This window comes from Lissotriton helveticus, chromosome 2_1, assembly GCF_964261635.1.
Source record: "Lissotriton helveticus chromosome 2_1, aLisHel1.1, whole genome shotgun sequence".
Taxonomy (NCBI): domain Eukaryota; kingdom Metazoa; phylum Chordata; class Amphibia; order Caudata; family Salamandridae; genus Lissotriton; species Lissotriton helveticus.
Genome location: NC_136059.1, coordinates 530,501,385 through 530,521,674, shown reverse-complemented (window position 1 = coordinate 530,521,674; position 20,290 = coordinate 530,501,385).

The window sequence follows — 20,290 nt, the reverse complement described above, 5'->3', positions numbered from 1 at the left end:
CTACAAATCATAAACATCATATAATACCACAACTGTTCAAATGTGGTGAATATGTAAAATACCCGTGAAATAAGTTGGGAATGGCAGGTTTGTGTGGTATCTAGCATTTGCCTGCATGGCATTTGATTGTGACATACTAGGTTCTGTAGTGTCTTACAAGTTAGAAATGATGGGACCTAACATAGGCCCGCAGCCCCTGTGGTGAGGGGGGCTCGAGCTCTAAGGGGGCCCATTAGCACAGTACCCTGGCCTGAGAGCTTCTGACTGAGTCTGAGGGGGGGGGCTTCATGTAGTTTACAGGGGGCTGTCAAGTTTTGTTACGCTAGTGACCGGAGGCAATCCCTAGAACTGTGATGTAAGAGTTAGAGTGGCGTACATTGAATGCTGGTTTAGAATGTTGAGTTGACAGTTACACACAGATGAATAAAGACATGACAACTAAGCTCCATGTGTTGTGTTGTCATTGCCAGGTACCCAGGCTGGTGAGGATGCGACAACTGGTGACGAGTTAGGTGATAAGTAACCCTAAGATCAACAGTGCTCTCCCAGAGAGTTTGCCGTGATCTAAGCAAACTCCTTGTGAGTGGCACATGGGTTTCAGTCGAAGTACGGAATTGACACTTAGCAGATGTGTAGTCAAAGTGTAATTCCAGCCGCTGTAAAGAAGTTGAAAACAATGACAGCAGTGCAAAGGCATCTAAATATCAGTGACAGAGAACCTGCTGGTCAGATCATACAAAAAGGTACCACGTTGCTACACAATGTACAGTCACACATAACCCGAAGCGTTAACGCTAACAGCAGTTACAACCAGGTTTTCAAAGAGCAGCTATTGAAAATAACAAGTTGCAAGATAACATTATAATTTGAAAGTGGTGAAGACAGAGTGCATGCAAAGAGACGTCAAAGAATAAAACAGATATTTACTCACCAGAACCTTCTTAAAGTGAGCCGGTACAAGCTCAGCGCTAGGTGCTGCAACCCAGGCAAAGGACAGGGGTTGTGCTTACAAATGCTGGTGGGTCCTGTCAAGCCGACTGAAGGGTTGTGAAGACGGTCGGAACACGAACATAGCAGTAGGTGACATTCAGAAAGATCGCAGACATCTTTGTAATACGGAAATGCTGCTCTTCCAAAAGAGGTAAAGGCACAGGCCGTCATTTCCAAAGTCATCAAGCATGATTTAGAGGCCAGCACATCTCAAGGCCTTAGAGATGGAGTACATGAATCAATTCAAGATTCAACGGAGCAGGAGAGAGCTCCACCCTCAATGTCAACAACTCTCAGAAATTATTACAACACTGCCGCTTTCCTGAAACCACAATCCCTGTTCGATATGATCAAAAAGGAAAATATTGGCATAGATGGACTGCTTGGATAGAGACATTTGATGATAACATTGATGCACTTGAAGATACAATGACAAAAATATCTCAAAGCTTTTGCTGGTGATGGTGTAAAAGAAATCATAAGGGAAAAGCCACAAACTGACGATGACTTCACATATCGTCAGATTAAAGGAGTGTTGAATCTCAAGTTTAGTCCAATGCCATATGTTGATTACAAATGATACATCTTCAACCAGGAACACCAGAAAGTTGCTGAAACTGTTGATAGATTTGTGACTAGATTCATCAGACATTGTAAGTTTAATTAATTTAATGATGAAGAAGCTATGCGTCTGAGAGCTATTGCTGGATGGTTGTCAGATTCATTCAGATGGTAAAGCAGAGAGTGCTGGTGGCTGCCAGTGCTGATAGAAAGCTGCTGACATGGAGGCCAGAGCACTTCCCAGAACGAATTCATCATGCGTGTGAAAAGTAAGCCAAAGCAAAAGACTGAAAGACAAAAAGTGATGTCTTCATGTAAAAAGAAGTTGCGTTTCAGTTGTGGATTTTCATTTCCACACAAAGGTAAGTGTCCCGCTCTTGAACAGATATGAAAAGACTATGGGAAGGAGAACCATTTTGTGATGGTTTGCAAAGGAAAAAGTAAGTGCCTCAGGGAGCAAAGACAAAATGGCTGCCAGACCGTTCCAGAAGCCACGTTAGAAGCACACCAACAAGGCCAAGCGACGATATCAGTTGAGACAAATTAAAACTGAATGAACTCAATTGTCATCTAAATTATCGTCAAACATTTCTTCTGCATCAGTATCAAGTGAAAGGGATGAAAATGATTGTTCCATGCCAATGCTTACCTCAGAAAAGTGTGTTTGGTTTGGCCACTAGGTGAAGAAAAATGTCAGTCAAAGAAAGATCAACATGCCAAAGTACCAAAGTCATTCAAGCAATGCCCAATGATTACACTGAAATGAAATGGTCAGTCAATACCTTTCATTTTCGAAAGTGCACAGCAGCGGCTGGCACAGGTAAGCGCGGGGCGGGGTGGGGTGGGAAGGGAAAGTCGACAGACGACGGACTAAGTAATATTCAAATAAATAAATAATACCTATTCCATCATCTGTCGGCTTCCCCCTGCCGGCCGCTGTGCTTACCTGAGCTGGCCGCCGCTGGTGCTGCATAAATAAACATTATGCCTGAGGAGAAATATAACTATCTCCATTGCCACAACTTACGTGATCGAAAACTAAAGTATACACTTGGGCTGCATCAACCCCCCTTTAAAAAGTCACGGTTTATTTGTAGCAAGAATGAAACACAAGAAAAAGAAGGTACAAGCACCGCTAAGTGCCTGTCTACTCAATCTCAGCACAGCCACTGATATGGGACCAAGTTCCGTGAAGTACAACATGAATGCTCACCATGAAATAGTGCATCAGTTCTCCTAGCTATTTCAGAGGTTTGGGAAAACTTAAGACTGTGAAGGTAAAGTTGCATATTAATGAGGACATCTATTGTGTTGCTCAGAGACATAGATGAATTGCTTTTCATTAGCAAGAAACTGTTGAAAAAGAACTTGAAATGTTACCTAAGCATGACATTATTGAGCATTCAACTGATCCAGTGGCATGGGTTTCTCCCATAGTGGTAGTGTCTAAAACAGACAGTGAAAAAGGACTGTGAAGGAGCTATAGACATATGTGTTGACATGTGTAAGGCCAACAAGGAAATTGAGCAAGAACGACATCTAGGTCCACATAATGCTGATATAATAATGCAATGAAATGTTGCATAGGTCTTCTCTTGCCTTGATAAAAATAAAGGTTATCATCAGTTAGCACTTGAAGAAAATTGCAGGTACTTTTCAAACTTTTCTGCACAGGTTTCTCTGTTTCGATACAAAAGACTGAATTGCGGTGTATCATCTGCTGACGAACTGTTTCAAGATGTATCATACAGCCTGTCATGAATGCTTTCAATTACAGCTATGATATATTGGTTTTTGGAGCTACACAAAATAACATGGTAAAGGTCTTACACAAGTATGCTGTTGCTTGCTGAAGCAGGTTTGACTTTAAATGCAGACAAGTATGAGTTGCATAAGACAAAGCAAAAGTTCTTTGGCCATATCTTTTCTGATGGGGTATGACAACAGATCCTGCTAAAGTACAAGCACTGTCAAATGCTTGCCATAGGATGTCACTATGATGCGTTAATTTCTTGGCATGGCCAGCTACTTTTCCAGATACCTATAAGACATTGCCACTGTAAGTGCTCTGTTGAGAGACTTGACAAAAAATAATGTTTCATTTCATTGATCATATGAATGTGAGAAAAGCTTTAAAAGAATTAAACAAGCCATTGAGAATACTTTTGAAATGGTGTACTTGAATCCTAAGCTTCATGCAGAGGTTAATTTACAATTTTGGAAGCACACGCATTTCCAAGTCAAGTTATGATGGTTTTTAAATGTGGTATTTTATATGTGACATTTGTTTTGTATGTTAAAAATATTGTGTGTATGTTGTTACATGTTTATGTCCAATTGTGCTTATTTATTAATGTTCGTGTTGTATTATACACTATACGTTTCATGTATTCCGCAGCCCTGATGAAGTCCACATTGGATGGACGGAACGCATCAGCTGTTTGGCTGTCAGTTTACTGATTGTGGAGAATAAAGACGTTTTTTAGACTAAAAGAACAGTGGATGGACGTAATCATTTCTTGATGTTGATGGTGCATTCCACATTTGTGTGAATTTGTATACTGGCGGTGGAGACTGCTCTTTGGAAACAGCAAGAGTGGTGGATATGCACACCTTTTGAGCAAAAATAGGCTCACAACTTGGGACTTTCTGTGTTGGGTGATTGTGTGGGGAGGTGTGTCACAAATATACGGAAGTATAATTGTTATGGCTTGCTGTTTCATGTTCTCAAAGTATAGTACAATTTAGAAAAATAGACGCAATGATTTGGTGTTTTTATTCCTTCCACCCCCTTTAGCCAACGACTTGCTCAGGCAAAAAATAATACAAATACTAATTTTGTAATACACAAAACATTTCACAAATTTATAGAACTCAATGCATGCCAAAATGTGCAAGAAAATCATAATCATTAAATAATGTGCCCATCTGCTCTATTTAGTAGGTCTGGGCGGTAAATTCTGCTCTGCTTGCGGAATTCGCAGAATTTTGACAATTCCGCGTTCCGTGGAGAATGCGGATTTGCAAAAAATTCCGCAGTATAGCAGAATTATTTCCTTGCTTGCGCTTTGAAAATGCGTTTTCACGCACACGGTAGAAACTTACCGGGTATCTGCATTCGCCGATGAGTTTTCCTATCTGTTTGTGTGCGCAGCAAGATTTTGGTAGCCTGCCACGCGATCCCGCAAGAGTGTGCGATCGCGAACACGACATTCGGATGCACATTCGCCGGCAGTTTGGTGAAGCTCGCAATGCCGAACACATAAAATTTGCAATATGGAGAAGAAGGATATCTCGAGCAGCATAAAACCTGCTCGAAAAATATGTTTTGAAAGAAAAAAACTTCTCAGATTGACATTTGGCTGCACTTTTTAATGCAAGGAGTCCTTTTTTTTCAAACTTCTTTTGGGATAGGAAGAAAGTGCCCCAGAGTCTCAAACTTCCTGTTCTGGTCCAGCAGGCTTCTCCCAGTGCTTTGCCCGTGTCCTGTTCACTTTTCATTTGGATTTGGAGCTGGAAGGACCACTCTTTGTGTCTGCTGCATCATATATCATTTTATCGGAGGGCTTTTGGATTTGAGATTTCACAAGTAAGTTGGTGTTGTTTGCTTGATTTGGGCATTGCAGTTGCTTCAACTATAGAATTTTTTAACTTTTCATCATTTTTAAAACAATTCATTGTGGGTAGCTGTAGGCCCAGAGCTAGTCATGGGTGCATGATGAAACAACTGTTCCTTTGGTGTGTGCTGAATTTATTTTAAACATAATTTATGGCATGGATGGCATTGGATTGAATTTCAAAATGTGTTTTTTGGGGGGCATTTCACAATTTGGTGTCTGTTAAATAAATGCCTTTGTTGTGTGTGTGTGTGTGTGTGTGTGTGCGTGTGTGTGTGGGTGTGTGTGTGGTGTGTTTGTTGTGTAACTTGCACACCTTGTTTAGCCTTGTGGAATTTTGTTTTGGCATTTTATTGCATTAAAAGCTGTGTTGTTTAGCATGCCTCCTTTGCCTGGATATTATAGGCCTGTTTCAGTTTATTGTTTTCCAGACCTCCTGCTTGATGCTTGTTGTGACTGTAAGTGTCCATGTGGCTGGTGGTAGTTATAAGTGTGCTGCTTTTGCCATATAGGCCTGCATGAGTTTCCTTTGTTCCTTTTTGGCCTAGGCTTCTTGTTGATGTGGGCCTGGCCATGTGGCTGGAGGCCATTTTGAAGCCAGGCAGTGTGTTTTTGCCATAGGCCTGCAAGCTTGTGGCCTAGCCTGCCAATAGGCCTTTCATCCAATAGGCTCAGAGGTAGTCATGGGTTCATGAAACAACTGTTTATGTGTGCTCAGTTGAATTTAAACTTCATTTAGGGCATGGATGGCATTGGATTGAACTGCAAAATGTGTTTTTTAGGGGGATTTCACTTTTTTGGTGTGTGTTAAATAAATGCCTTTGTTGTGTGTGTGGTGTGTTTGTTGTGTAACTTGCACACCTTTTTAAGCCCTGTGGATTTTTGTTTTTGCATTTATTTGCATTAACAGCTGTGTTGTTTAGCATGCCTCCTTTGCCTGGCTATTATAGGCCTGTTACAGTTCATTGCTTTCCACGCCTCCTGCTTGTTGCTTGTTGTGACTGTGAGTGTCCATGTGGCTTGTGGCCATTTCTGATGGTAGTTATAAGTGTGCTGCTTTTGCCATATAGGCCTGCATGTGTTTCCTTTGTTCCTTTTTGGCCTAGGCTTCTTGTTGTTGTGGACCTGGCCATGTGGCTGGTGGTAATTTTGAAGCCAGGCAGTGTGCTTATGCCATAGGCCTGCATTGTCTATCTTCCCATTAGTTTCTTGTTGTGGGCCTGGCCATGTGGCTGGTGGCCATTTTGAAGCCAGGCAGTGTGCTTTTGCCATAGGTCTACAAGCTTGTGGCCTAGCCTGCCAATAGGCCTTTCATCCAGAGGGCTCAGAGGTATTCATTGGTGCATGAAACAACTGTTTCTGTGTGTTCTGTTGAATTTAAACAGCATCTTGGGCATCTATGACATTGGATTGAATTGCAAAATGTGTTTTTCGGGGGGCATTTCACTTTTTTGTGTGATTTAAATAAATGACTTTGTTGTGTGTGTGTATGTGTGTGTGTGTGTGTGGTGTGTTTGTTGTGTAACTTGCACACCTTGTTTAGCCTTGTGGATTTTCGTTTGTTTGGGATGCCTCCTTTGCCTGGCTATTATAGGTCTGTTTCAGTTTATTGTTTTCCAGGCCTCCTGCTTATTGCTTGTGACTGTGAGTGTCCATGTGGTTGGTGGCCGTTTCTGGTGGTAGTTTAGTAGTGTGTAGTGAGCTGCTTCTGCCATATATGCCTACATGTCTTTCCTATGTTCCTCTTGACTTACTGCTTACATCCCCTTTGCCAGCTGCAGCTCCCTGAATGACGTGATGAGCAAATTAATGTCAAACAGGTTCCACTTCCATTACATTTGTATTTTTGTTTCTGTTCTTCTTCTTTCCTATCCTTCCTGAGTGTACTCAGTATACCATGAAAGCCCTTGTTGTCAAAGTCTCACAAATGGCTACACTGATATGTTTTATTTATAACTTAAACTGAGTTAATAAAATGTAATAATATAACACTAACAAGTTTGACCACCACACACTGAGTTATATATTATAAATCTTTGTTTGTACTAGTAGTAATTGAACCACAACAACAAATGCAACATTTTACTGATGTTCTTCTCCTGGCTTCTTTGCTTTTTAGGTGCACAAAAAGACAGAGGAAGAGGTGTCATCATCACCCTTTGTACTGCCAGACAGAAGTCCTGCTGCGCACCACGTCACATCCACGTGTAACCACAGACATCTCTGCAACTTGTGCACCTGCGTCCTGCTGACATCGGAAGGAAGAAGATGGCCCCAAAGAAAGGTCTCAGGTACTCGAGTACCAAGAAAGATGCCAGTGAGAAGAAGGAGCAGAAGAAGGAGCAGAAGAAGGAAGTGGCAATTACCAAGACTGGTGTGCTGGCCAACATGTTTTTTTAAGAAACAAAAAATTCCGCCTGCATCAGAGGTGTCTGGGGACCAAGTTGGGAGCAGCACTTCCGCTTCAGTGGGCCCACCCCACCAACCTAGGCCCAAGCCCATGAGTGTTGCAGAGGTAGCCAGTCTACTAACGAGCAGTGATGTTGAAATTTCATTATTGCAAAGTTGTACCCAATCATCGCAGGCAGAAACTCAGCAGATAAGTGGGCAACAACAGCCGCAACAACAGCCGTCACAACAGCAGCCACAACTGCCGCCACAACAGCCGCCACAACAGCCACAACAACAGCCGCAACAACAGCCCACAATAGTAGTTGTTCCTCCTGAAGTAGGGGCAGTTCAGGAAATCGAGATTCCTGCAGACGAAGAGGAGAAAGCTACTCTTTCAGAAGATCCATTGTCTTCCAGATCCTCAGCAAAGAAAAGGAGGGTTAGTCCATCAACTTCTTCTTCAAGCCCCGATTCTAATGATCTAGATGCCACTTGTAACCCACCAGCTCAGTCTGAGAGTGATGCACGCCACAAGACAAGGCTAGTGAAAAGGGAGGTTCCAGAAAGCCTTAGAGTTATGGAGGTAGTTGTAGAAGAGGGGGATGATGATGATGAGCCAGTCATCATGAACATCACTCCCAGCCCAGCGGAGATGGAGCCCAACATTATTACCCTATCCAAAATCGCTGCAAGAGATGTAGCACGGATACCACCAAGACAGATAATAACACCACCTCTAGCTTAAATATTTGTTAAGACCCGGCAGGGACCTACATCTACATCCAGATCAACCACTACCTCATTAGGTAGTGGTACTGTAAGTGCACAGAGTCAAATTCCACACCTACCCTCCAGTTCATCTGGCATTGAAAGTGCACCTCCAGCAACACCAGAAAGTTCACCTCCCCAGTTTGGGACTTCTTTTCGGTTAGCAGTAAGGAGGAGAACATTGCTATATGCTCAATTTGTCGACACGCTGTTAGGTGGGGAAAGCTTGGTACAAACTACAGTACCAGAGGCCAAACAAGTTATCTAAAAAAAACACATAATTGAGTGGGAGGCCCACCAACTTCGCGTACAAGAAAAAAGTAAAACTGCACCCATTGCTGTTGGTAGGAATGAAGAAGTAAAAGAAGATATGATTGCGGTGGAAGGTGAACAAGAGGGAGACATTTCTAGCCCTGTCCCCAGCATTGTAGTGGTACCGCCCACATCCTCAGCAACATCTCAGTGGAACCATAAAGAAGAGTCATAGTCAGAGTCAGACCGTGACATCAAGGCAACCGAGTACTGCAATGAAAAAAAGTGCGTTGTTGAGCCTAACTGGGTTCAAGAAGACAGCTGCACCACAAAGGAAAATAATCCAGCCTACCATTAACAGCTTGCTTAGGTCGGAGGGGCAGTATGAACGCAACCACCCAACTGCACGTTTGTACAATGCGAATCTGGCTAAAATGTTAGCCTGGGCCTTCTCCCTTTTTCTTTTGTGGAAGGGGTGGGTTTCCTTGAATTTGTGCCAGCCATCTGTCCTAATTGGAAGGTTCCTAGCTGGTCCAGCGCAACATCATGATGTGCTGGAATTGCTTGGAAATGCTTTGCAGCACAGTGCTGTTCCCAATATCCACCTGACAACAGACATGTGGACCAGTTGCCAAGCCACTGATTACATGTGCATCACTGCACACTGGATCTCTTTTGTGGGGGTTAGAGAAAAGATATCTGAAGCAGGTGTTGTTGACACTGCTGCGATTTTTCATGCTACTCGGAAACATGCAACTGAAGCCATGTTCGCATGGAGAAATCTCATACTGCTGCAAATATTTTGGAAAACTTTAACAGCAAAGTCTTTGAATGCCTGTGCCCAAGAGGGATTAATATTGGTTTTGTTGCCACGGATAATGGCAGTAATGTACTGAAGGCCATGAAGGATGGTGCCGATTTCAGGGTCCCGTGTTTGGTTCACTGCATTAACATTATTGTTCAAGACTTTCTGAAAAAAGAAGCCATAGTCAGCAACTTACTGACCCCCTGCCGAAGCATTTTTTTTCTCCTTGATTTTTCAATATCCCTTTTGTTTTTCCATCTACAATTACAGGCCGGCCCTTACCCTGTGCTATACTGGGAAAAACAACTCACACCTTACCAATCCGCATCCGCCAGGCAGGCAGAGGCGTCACCCAAGATTGATGGACGGAGCGTCCATGGAAGGGAGGACCAAGAGGAATGCTGAGATGCAACTCCCCAATTTGACCAGGATAACATACAGTAACTGTATCAACATTCATCATCTTTTAAATAATGTGATTCATTGTTTATCTTCAATCATTATGACTGTGTGTTGTTGTTGTTATTATGTTTGTTCTCTGCTTATAATTCATCCCTACAGCTATTTTTTAATTTTCCTTGCTATCTTTAAAAGTAAGCCCAGTACAACAGAACAGAAATTGTATGTAATTTGGGTCTCTCTGAGGGCAGACAGGCAAGGCAAATTGCATAATATACTGCTGCCCTGTACTGTCTAATTGTCTAGTAATAGTTAGTTAGTACTACTTATTATTAACCATCAGTTATCATCATCATGCATGCATTTCCTTTTTCTCCCTTAACAGATTTATGGATATGGTCATCTGCCAAGGTTGTGTTTTGTTGTTTGTTCATGCATAGTGTTTTTCTTTGTCAAACCTTTCCCCAAACCCCCCTTCCCAACCATTCATCAAACCCTAACCCTCTTCTCCCGGGCTGTGTGATTTATTGAGGTGCGACTAAATTAAATGTACACCATAATTGATCACACGCTTGCTGGGGCAAATGTGGTGAAAGCAACACTAATTCAATTTCGAGGCAGGGCGAGGATCTTCTACTGCTTGCCCACCCATGATCAGTATATTTGCAAGATAAGTTTTTTTTCCAAAGGAAACTAATCCATCATCATTAATTGCCGGCATCTATTGGATTTGTAATTCTCCTACACAGCAGCACTAAAGGTTATGCTTGTGTTGAGTGTAGGCCTAGTCGAGTGACTCGACACAGCTACAGTTTGTAACTTGTTGTAAGGTTATCCCTGCCACCATTATGTTTTATTTTACTTTAGCATTGCTATTTATCATTAGCATTATTGTTTGGCAGTCTTCTTGTACACTGTACTGTACTTCGTTCTACTATTCCTCCCACAGTCTCTCTCAGGCGACTGACTGTCTAATTTTCTTTTTTTGAAAATGCTACTGCCAGGGTCTACTACTACCAACACAACCATGGCATGTGGGAAAGCAAACCATTCATCACCAAGCAGCCATTGCTGTGCCTTAATTAAACATCAAGCACAGGTAAGAAAAGAAGTTTGGGGAAGGCTTAATTAACAATGGAAATTAATTAATTCATTAATACACACACCCCTTGAGTCCTGTTGCAGAATGCATAGTCTAGGAGGAGATGCTAACAGTACTAGTAGGACAAGACACTCAGTGAAGGGTAACGTGTCTTACAAAATCAGCCGATTATTTAAATCAAACATTGGCTGTGGCCCTGCAGCAACAAGGAAACATTGTGACGTAAAACAGTAACCCCCCCACAAAACATTAACAACATTGTATTTAAAGAATAAATATAATTTAATCCCCTAACAAAAATAAGCTATGTAAAAAAATCCCACAATAACACCTGACCCACCCCTCTCCCTAACCCCAACCAATGCCCGAAACGAAAAAGTCCAACCAATTGTCCATGTCCATAAACCCCAACGCCCAATTCCAACCCACCATAAGAAGCAATAAAAAAGGGGCAATCCAACTGGGTCTCCTCATCGGCGGGCTTGCTTCTCCAGGACATTAAGACGCTCCTCTAGGTGGGCTACACAGCACTTCAATGCCAACAATTGCATCCACAGGGGGGGCAGCAGTGCTGGATAAAGAAGTGCGGCTGCTCGCGGCTGCTAGACGACAGCGCCTTAACACTGGATGGGGCTGGCTGGGGCCCAGGGCAGAAGAGGAGGCTGCAACTGCTGCAGTCTCCTCTTCCTCCTCCGCAGGAACCACTAGACACCGGAATTCAGTTTGTATGGCCTCCAGCTTCTGGCACCGGGTCATGGCTGCCAACTCCTTCCTGTCTGGTTTCACTTTGGAAGGAGTAGCTATATCAAGAAGAACTCTTAGCAAAACAGTAAGACAAATTAATTCTATACATAGTGGCACAGTAGCACTAACAAGCACAGTACATAACATTTGTGGTATGTATCTATCCTCCCACTTCCTTGGCCTCCATCATTTGTGGGAGTCTCAGGCATTCAACCACCCCTGCATCTGATTCCTATCATCCACCTCTGCATGCATTCCACGTATCCTTCTCTGCCAGTCATAAATATTACTTCTCGCCCGTCCTTCCTCGTTCAACCCATCCATCAAGGTCATCTGATCTGACTTTTAGTCTTCTCCATAAAATGTTCACAGCTGAGTTGAAGTCAGATAAAAGAAGCCATTGGTTATTCAACACTCCTGCCGCTAATGCTATTGCTAATGCTAAGTAAAAGGTGTCTTCTTCAACCGTTCACAACAACTTCTTACTTGAAATGTTATTGTGTTGTTCTTTTGTTTTGTTTGTTGTAAATCTCTACAATGTATCTGTTGTAAAGCGCTCCAATACCCTTGGGTCAGGCCAGCGAAATATAAAACTTCTTAAATAAAATAAATAAATACTTACTAAGTCTCAATGGTACAGTATACAGTACACCCTTGCAGCGAGTGGAATGTCAATAAGTAAAGAATATAACTTACCACCACCGCCCGCTACTGCTGCTGGCTCACCCCCTGCAGCTCCTCCTGCAACTGACGCATCTCCTCCTGCTCTCTCAGCGGCCGCGTCGCCATCGCCTCTAGCCCCAGATCTGGTGGTCAGTAGTATGCCTAGAAAAAACATTACACATGTTTTAGATGGCATATACACCTTCCCCTATTTATTCTTTTTCACTAGCACGATTGAAAAAAGTTAATACATACATATACAACATACATCACTAGTACAAATTGGGTAGTAGAGTAGACACTAGTAGTGTTATATGGTCCCTAGAGTAATTCTAGTCTTTGCTAAGTTAGCCTGAGCCATGCAACCATTTTAGCTTTGTCTCTTTTATTTTTGCGCACGTTACCACGCTGCTTGTTGTGTTAGACGCCTTTGAGCCCACATGAGCTCATACTGCTACTGTCTGAGCGCTGCGTACCAGGTCGAAAAACAAGCCACTTTGTTATGGAGTTCTGGTGTTAGTCCGTATTGCTTAGCCATAAAAATGCTACACTTTTTGGCACGACTGAGAAATGCTTGCAATATTCTAATGCGCATAATTTTTCTCATAACAGACAGAAGATTCCCTTCTACGAACCAGAGCTTTGCAGAGCTTATGATGTACCCAGTACTAGGTTCTTCTAAGGTGAGTGGTCCCCCAGAATTCGCTCAGAGATCTTCATTCATAATTTTATATGAACTATATTCCTACCAAGGAGAGGGTAGTTCTTCCACTACTGTTCAGATATCATAATTTCCCCCTTTGTCTTCTATGGACTTGTAACAATGTTTATTGTTTTAATCTTATGCATTTTGCTGTTGGTGCTGGCTCGCATACTGCATTATAGAACAACATACAGAGCTTGTCAGTTGAAAATAAACCTTTTGAACTTACATAGACTCTGTGGTATTTGGTGTGGACTTACACAAGTGAGTGAGCAAAAGGGTGTGCATTGCTTCCGTGACTGATAAGTCGGGAGTGTTATGTTCTGGGTTGTCTAATCATTGGTTATCTTGGGGGGTTCGGGGAGCTAATGAGACACTATAGCTAGTCGGTCAGGCGACTGTGGTGGGTTCTGAGGTGTGAAGTAGGTCCAACCTCCAATCACCAACGTGCTATTTTCTTGTGCAAAGTTCTGTATGTGCAGAATCCCTACAACAGTAGTAGTAGTATGTCCATTTCTATAAAAAATAGTAAAATTTGGTTGGGCATTTTGTTGGTGGGAATTGTCGAAAAGCCTCAAGATTAAGAAGACTAGAAGAGGACAACCCAAAGGGCTGAACTCAGTGGCTAGAGCTATTGGTGAATGTGAGTTTTATTTAAAACCTTTTAAAGAAAGAGTGGCCAACTGGGCAAGCTTGGCTACGGACAGACTAATAGTAGTAGTACAGAGTCATATCAGAGGTAGTTAGAGGCAGGGATAACAAGAATTTAGAAACAGATAGTCTAGATCGAAGAAGATTTTGAAAAAATAGAATTAGGAAACCGAAATATTAGTTTGGAAAAAATAAGGTGCAGTAAAAGTTAGGGAAATATAATTATTAATAAAAACCACTGGAGGACTTACTGGTGCCAGCAGTAGAGCCTTCGGTAGAGGAGCGGTCCGGGCCCTGGGAGGCATCTTGTTCTTGTCCTTGTCCTGCCGACTCTGACCCCGTCTTCTTGCCCCTGGGTGCTGATCATGTAAGATTTAATAAAGAAAGAGACAAACATTAATGATTGGTGTGAAACAAATAAAATATTTTTTAAAAATGCAAAAAAATATTTTTGGAAACAACAATTGCAATAAAATTGACCTATCTAATCTGATCGACTAGTAGTATTGCGAGATTCACGGACCGTCTAGTTATTATTTATGAACACTAATACAGCGTTCCATTCTAATTCCAGAATACTAACTACGCCTAAGTACCACCTGACCTAGCCCACCTATTCCAGACGGGCCAATTGTTCATTAAGTCTGCATTTCCATTTATTTTAGTCCTCAAAAATGCATAGATGGAGGACACATTCATAAATTTTTTCATAAACAAAATTGTTAGTTTGTTGCTGCTGATGTTCTGCTAGTAATAAGCCTATTAGCACTCACTCAACAAACTATTAAAGGTTGATCTAAGGACTTGGGTAAGCAGCACTCAGGAGCACGTGACGTGACAGAGGATGCGTCACGCAGACCACTTAAAAATTACCAACTAATACTAAAAAGTAACTAAACCTATCAATCTACCACTATCTCTACTTAGTGGCAGGAGGACAAAGGAAGGACTAGAGTCTCTCTAGCATTACCAACTTAAGTTCTCTAAAGTAAACTCTTACATAATCAGGCCAAGCGAGCGCAAAGTTGCAGTAAGATTAGTAGCGCCGAGCACCTGTATCATAACAATCACAGAAGATTTTTAAACGTAATTCACTTGCAATGTAAGCAGCAGTATTCTTGCTGTTCGGAAAAAATATATATGCGCAATATATAACACAAAGCAGAAGAACACAAAGTAGTATTATTAAATAGCTACTCACCAAGCCCCGTCACCCGCACTCCTAGCAGGTCCAGCAGGTCCTGCTCCCGATGCGTGAGCTGGGTATTGGTGCGCCTGACACCAGAGCACCGAAACACTGCCCGACGCACCTTTCCCCACTGCTGGCGACGCTCCCGGAGCCCGTACCAGGACCCTGGCCTACCACCTGCTGCCAGGGTTAAGGGGAGGAAGCACTGGACAAAAAAAACAAATGCAGCCACCTCCGCCTCACTGAATAAGGCCTGTGGCTGCACCCCATGTGGGCACCGCCTTCTGCAGGGAAGGCGGTGGCGGCTGCGAGCAGCCTTGCCCTTGGCCTTTCCCATGTCCTTGGCCATGGTTCTGGGACTCGCTGGGGGGGAAGGGGGGGGGGGCGGGAAGAAAAGGGCGGGAAAAAAAACTCAAAATATAAAATCAGGAATATAGAGAGATAGATAATAAATAAAACAGATTAAAACAAGTGTACAGAAACAAAGGATTGCAAAGATAGAGGGAGGATAGAAAAGAAGGCCCAAAACCATTGCAAAAGTGTGAAAAACAAGATGGCCATGCCCATTGCGACCGCATGGGCAAGTTTGCGCGATATTTTGCCCCCGAGCACTCAAGAAGCGTCGCAAACACATAATACGTGTTCCCAGAAAATACTCATCGCGAACAGGCGGGAGCATGCAATACGCGACCTGGAACAAGAAATAAGCATTGTGAAAGGGCGTTACAAGTGAAAAACAAGATGGCGGCACCCATTAGCAACCGTATGGGCAAGTTAGCCAGATATTTCCCCCGAGCACACAAAAACACATCGCAAACAGGCGCGATAAGCAATTCCCAGTGTTCGTGTTCGTGGAATTTCCGCATGCTTGCAGACATTTTTTTACTGTTTTGCAGAATTTTTTTCATAACACGACTACGCAAATTCCCCCCGCCACTACTTTTAAGCAACAAACACCAATAAATTCATAGTTTTCAAAATTCCAGTGTTCGGTGCCTATTTCATTCTATGGCTCAGTCAAAGCATGCCTAGTTTCAAAATAAACATGGTGACATATCTTTAAAATATGAACAAATCATGTCATACGTAGTAGTAATGCACCTATAGTGTTGTGTTGTGAAATATAATTCTAGCCGTAATTTGTGATTATCTATAATTGCTGACCACACATGAATCAAACACACTCCCAAGGATAATAGACCCGAGAGGCGTGCTGTACCTTAGAGTATTAGATGTGTTCAAGGTCAAGATCTGCGAGGACCAAGAGAAAAACATATAATGAACCATGAGGCACAATGTATCACAAACAATCTCCTTGATCTAAAATTGCAACATTCCATTGGTTAATGTCAATAATGGGCTTAACTCCTAATGCAAAAATTATGTTCAAGAGCCAAAATGCCTCCTCACATTAAATTATAGGCACTAATGTTACAAGAGTATAATTACACCATTGTGCACCATCGTTGGAAACTTCAGAACCTCGCTGACTACATTTCCAGAGTACCTATACAAGGTAACGATTTAGTGTAGTTCCTATACTCCCAATAGGCTCTGCGCATTGGAATAATAAATCCTGTAGCTTAGACGTAGGACTGAGGTCGACTAGGTCTCTACCGAATCTATTAGACTTAATTGTGAGTGCCAGCTAGCTCAGAGGTCACTAGAAACTTTCTCGAATTCACAAGAAGGGATTAGTTTCTGACAACCGCATAAACATGACAACTTTGTTTCCCAAGAATAAGAAATCAATCTCTAGAGTCGCGGAAACAATAGATAGCTATTTTACGCAGTCATTCGTGCATGCTTCGTTTCACCAGAGGTGCTGAGAAAATAGAGAGACGGGGGTTTTCAATAAAAAGTATTTATTGAACAGTCTTCTTTCTCAAGCATAAGAAATGAACTGCTACAATCGTAGTACTGGTAATAAAGTACAGAGTATATAATACGAACAGTATTATAAAGTAGTACTGTAAAAGCATGATATGGTTTCTAAGCCATAAATTGCCTTAAAATGGATAAAATACATAGTGTTAAAATGATGGCTAAAAGTACTCAACTGGTGCTTCTAAAATACGCCTACCCTGGTGTACCTGACCTAAGCCTAGCACAAGGGAAGAATTAAGTGAGGAGTAGTTTAAGTTTAGTATTTTCTGCCAAGAATCTAATCAAGAATTCTCTACGGGTCTAATCAGCCTCGTACCTTGGTTTAGAATGAAGGAGGTCTTGTATCTCTCTCTCAGGACTCGATTTCCCAGTAACCCGCAAGGGTAGCCTGGAAACACTGGAGCTGGATTTCTCGGCAGGAGAAAAGACAGAGTCTCTCAGTGCGTCAGTTAGAGGGTCGGCTTCCTTCGGCACTTGCTGTTTGCAGGGCGTTGGGCAAGTAGTTAGTCGATCTGCTCCAAACCACAGTTGTCTGCTTGGGCAAATCTAGGCATATTTATACTATGAAGGTGACGAGTTTGACTTGTGATCGGACTTAATAACGTCATAGAAGACTTAACTCTTCGAAAACTCCATGATTTCCTAGATAAATTAGTATTCAGGCAAGGGGATGTACCTAGCTGCTGAAGGCGGGTTTTTCTAAGAAATCGTTGCTGATTCTTGGAACATAGTGGAAGTAGCCATGCCGTATTTGGGCTGCATAGGCTCACTCTAAATATTGTAATGATTTCTATGCCTATATAAGGATAGAATAATCTGTATCTATATAAGGGCATGAATCAGGACAATTTACCCTAGGATCCTAGATTCATTTACAACACCCACTCCATGATCTTAAGGTCAATAAAACTAAATCTGTAAGTACTGAACATATCTAAAGCTGGTGTATACAATCCCACCCAAAATACAACATACACAATTGCATTTGAAAAGACTTGTTTGAATGTAATGAGTATAGAATAAGCAGGTCTTTATAGACATGAAGCATAGTATACATTCTATCATTGTAAAATATATTCATGAAATGTCTCTGAAGCTTTTACAGAAAGGAAAAATTAATTTTCGAGACCATCCCATATCATACTTTAGAAGACCTTTTTGTTCTGATTATTAGGCCAAATATATTAATTTAGGAAGTTCTTCAAAAGAAATCTTGGGGCATATTACCGAGGAGTGCATTGGAAAACGCGCAACGCACATTCCCGTATCACCGGCTATCGCCGGATTTCATCGCCTTTTTAGCGCGCAATTATCAATGCGCATCAGGCAGGCGAATAGACATCCGGCGATAGTCGGCGATATGGCACATTAGCGCATGAAAACAAACTTTGTTTTCACGCGCTAATGTGGGCCTTGATAATATGGGGGGGTAGATTCAGCTTTATGATCCACACCCCCATGTTATCAATGCCTAACGCCTGGTCAGAGCAGGCGTTGGGAGACCTGCGATAAATGAGTTTATCGCAGGTCTTTTCCTCCCATCGGCTTCCTTGGTAATAGGGTGTTCCCACCTCCAACCACATTTTTCATGTGGTTGGACGTGGGAACGCCCACTTTGCATGTCATTAGTGATGTTTTTTGCCGACATGCAAAGTGGGCTTGGGGCAGGCTTTAAAGTGCCCTTGTTAATAGGGCTCTAGCAGTATCGCCTCTTTCTCTGCACAATTCGCAGAGAAAGCGGCGATACTTGCCCTTTGTAATATGCCCCATCTTGTTCTCTAAGAATAGTTCTACTTTAAGCAGATTACTCTGTGCCAAAAGTTCTATTTTGGAAAAAGTTCAAATTAGTAGATTGTTTTGAAAAATGAAGGCCGAATTTCAAAGTTCAGAGAACGCTGTGTGGAAAAATCAAAAGTTATTCTCAGGAGTGTCAGGAGAAAACATCAGATCGTCTAGGCTGGCAAAGAAACCGTCTACCGTAGTAGGTGAAAGTAGAACCACTTCAGTTTGCAGATCAAAATTGCAGAAGTGTGGATCATCGCCGTCAGCGTTTGATGCATTAGCAATGTCCGTAGTCGATGGTACCTGTATGCCTGTAGTTTCTCGTATCTCACCCTCAGTTAGACTTGCTGGTGAGACCTCAATGAATGCCGTCATCAGAATAGGCAGCCGTTTGGGGCAACACGATGCATGAGCCGTTACTGGACCTATCAAAGCGTCAACATCCGATGGCAGTACTGATGGAAGTGTAAGACAAATCTCCAACACGCATTCCTGTCCACAAAACAGGCATCGAAGAACAGGTAAGATGCAATCTTGCCAGATTGGTCTGAACGATAGAAACCAGGTCGTGTTCAGATCTCTTAAACGATCCAAGCCAAGAATCTGTGAAATTCTCTCATGATACCTCATGGCAAGGAGGCATTGTTCCATGGTCTGGGTGTTGCTGGTGGCCGGACTTGCCATATTGGAGCAGAAGGAATAAAAATAGAATTTCTGCTACTAGTCCCAAGATGAGAGGCAGGCCGCCGAACACAGAGTGCACCTGCGAAATGTACTGGGCAGTTTGTTGATAATGATGCATGTATCCCTGCAGAAGACCTTGCAACTTGCAGATCATATGTTTCTCTAGACGAGGTCAGTGGCACATTTTTTTGTAAAAGAATGACTTTCATTCTGCTTAAAGTATCGATTTGTATAGAAGAGATAGAAGTGAAGGCCATAAGTCCGTCCCTCTGTCTGCCTTGTGCGTTGGATACAATACTTGCATACAACAATTGACCATGGACGACACACTAACTAGATAAGCTTTTCCTGGCAACATGCCACAACAGCTGTGATCATTCAGCATAACGTAACTGCCATTGGATAGTTGCCTGAAAATTGGTTATATCACTGTGGAGGGTGTCCCGTGCAGATGGCATGAAAGGTTATTTACAGAACTGTTGCAGGCTCCGTGTAAATTAATACCTTTGCACAAAAGTGTACCGCTTAGTGAGTTCATACAATTATTACCACTAAGGAATACCTCTTTTCCCTTATTCCAACCTTTATGTGTGTAAGGTAAAGTCCAGGTCGACTTAATGTATTCTTTACCCAACCTTTCATACAGGCCCGCTGGTATATGCTGTAGACAGTACTCGAACTTGAAAATTGTCACTGGTATTGTAATGGTGCCATGTATTATCCATTCAATAACAGGCTTCTCAGAAACTGTTAATGATAATCTTTCCAGTTTTTCAATGCTCAGCACCGTATAGACTGCTCCTTTTTGTGCCAAAGATATTTGTTTATCTGTAAGGTTAAATACAGAAAACAATGACGTTGTGTTGATTAGACGCCATGGCACATAGCCTGAATGCAGATTTTGCAACGTCCAGCCCAGCTGCATTATAGAACGTAATTGAGACTGGCCATGTTGTAACATTAGCAAGTCCTGCTCTGTTATGTCAATTGCAGATGATACAATGCTGTCCAATGAATATATTCTGGAGGGTAGAGTTGTTAACCCATTGTCTACTACAGAGAGAGTTTTCTCTAAATGAATACGATCAATTTCTCGTATTCT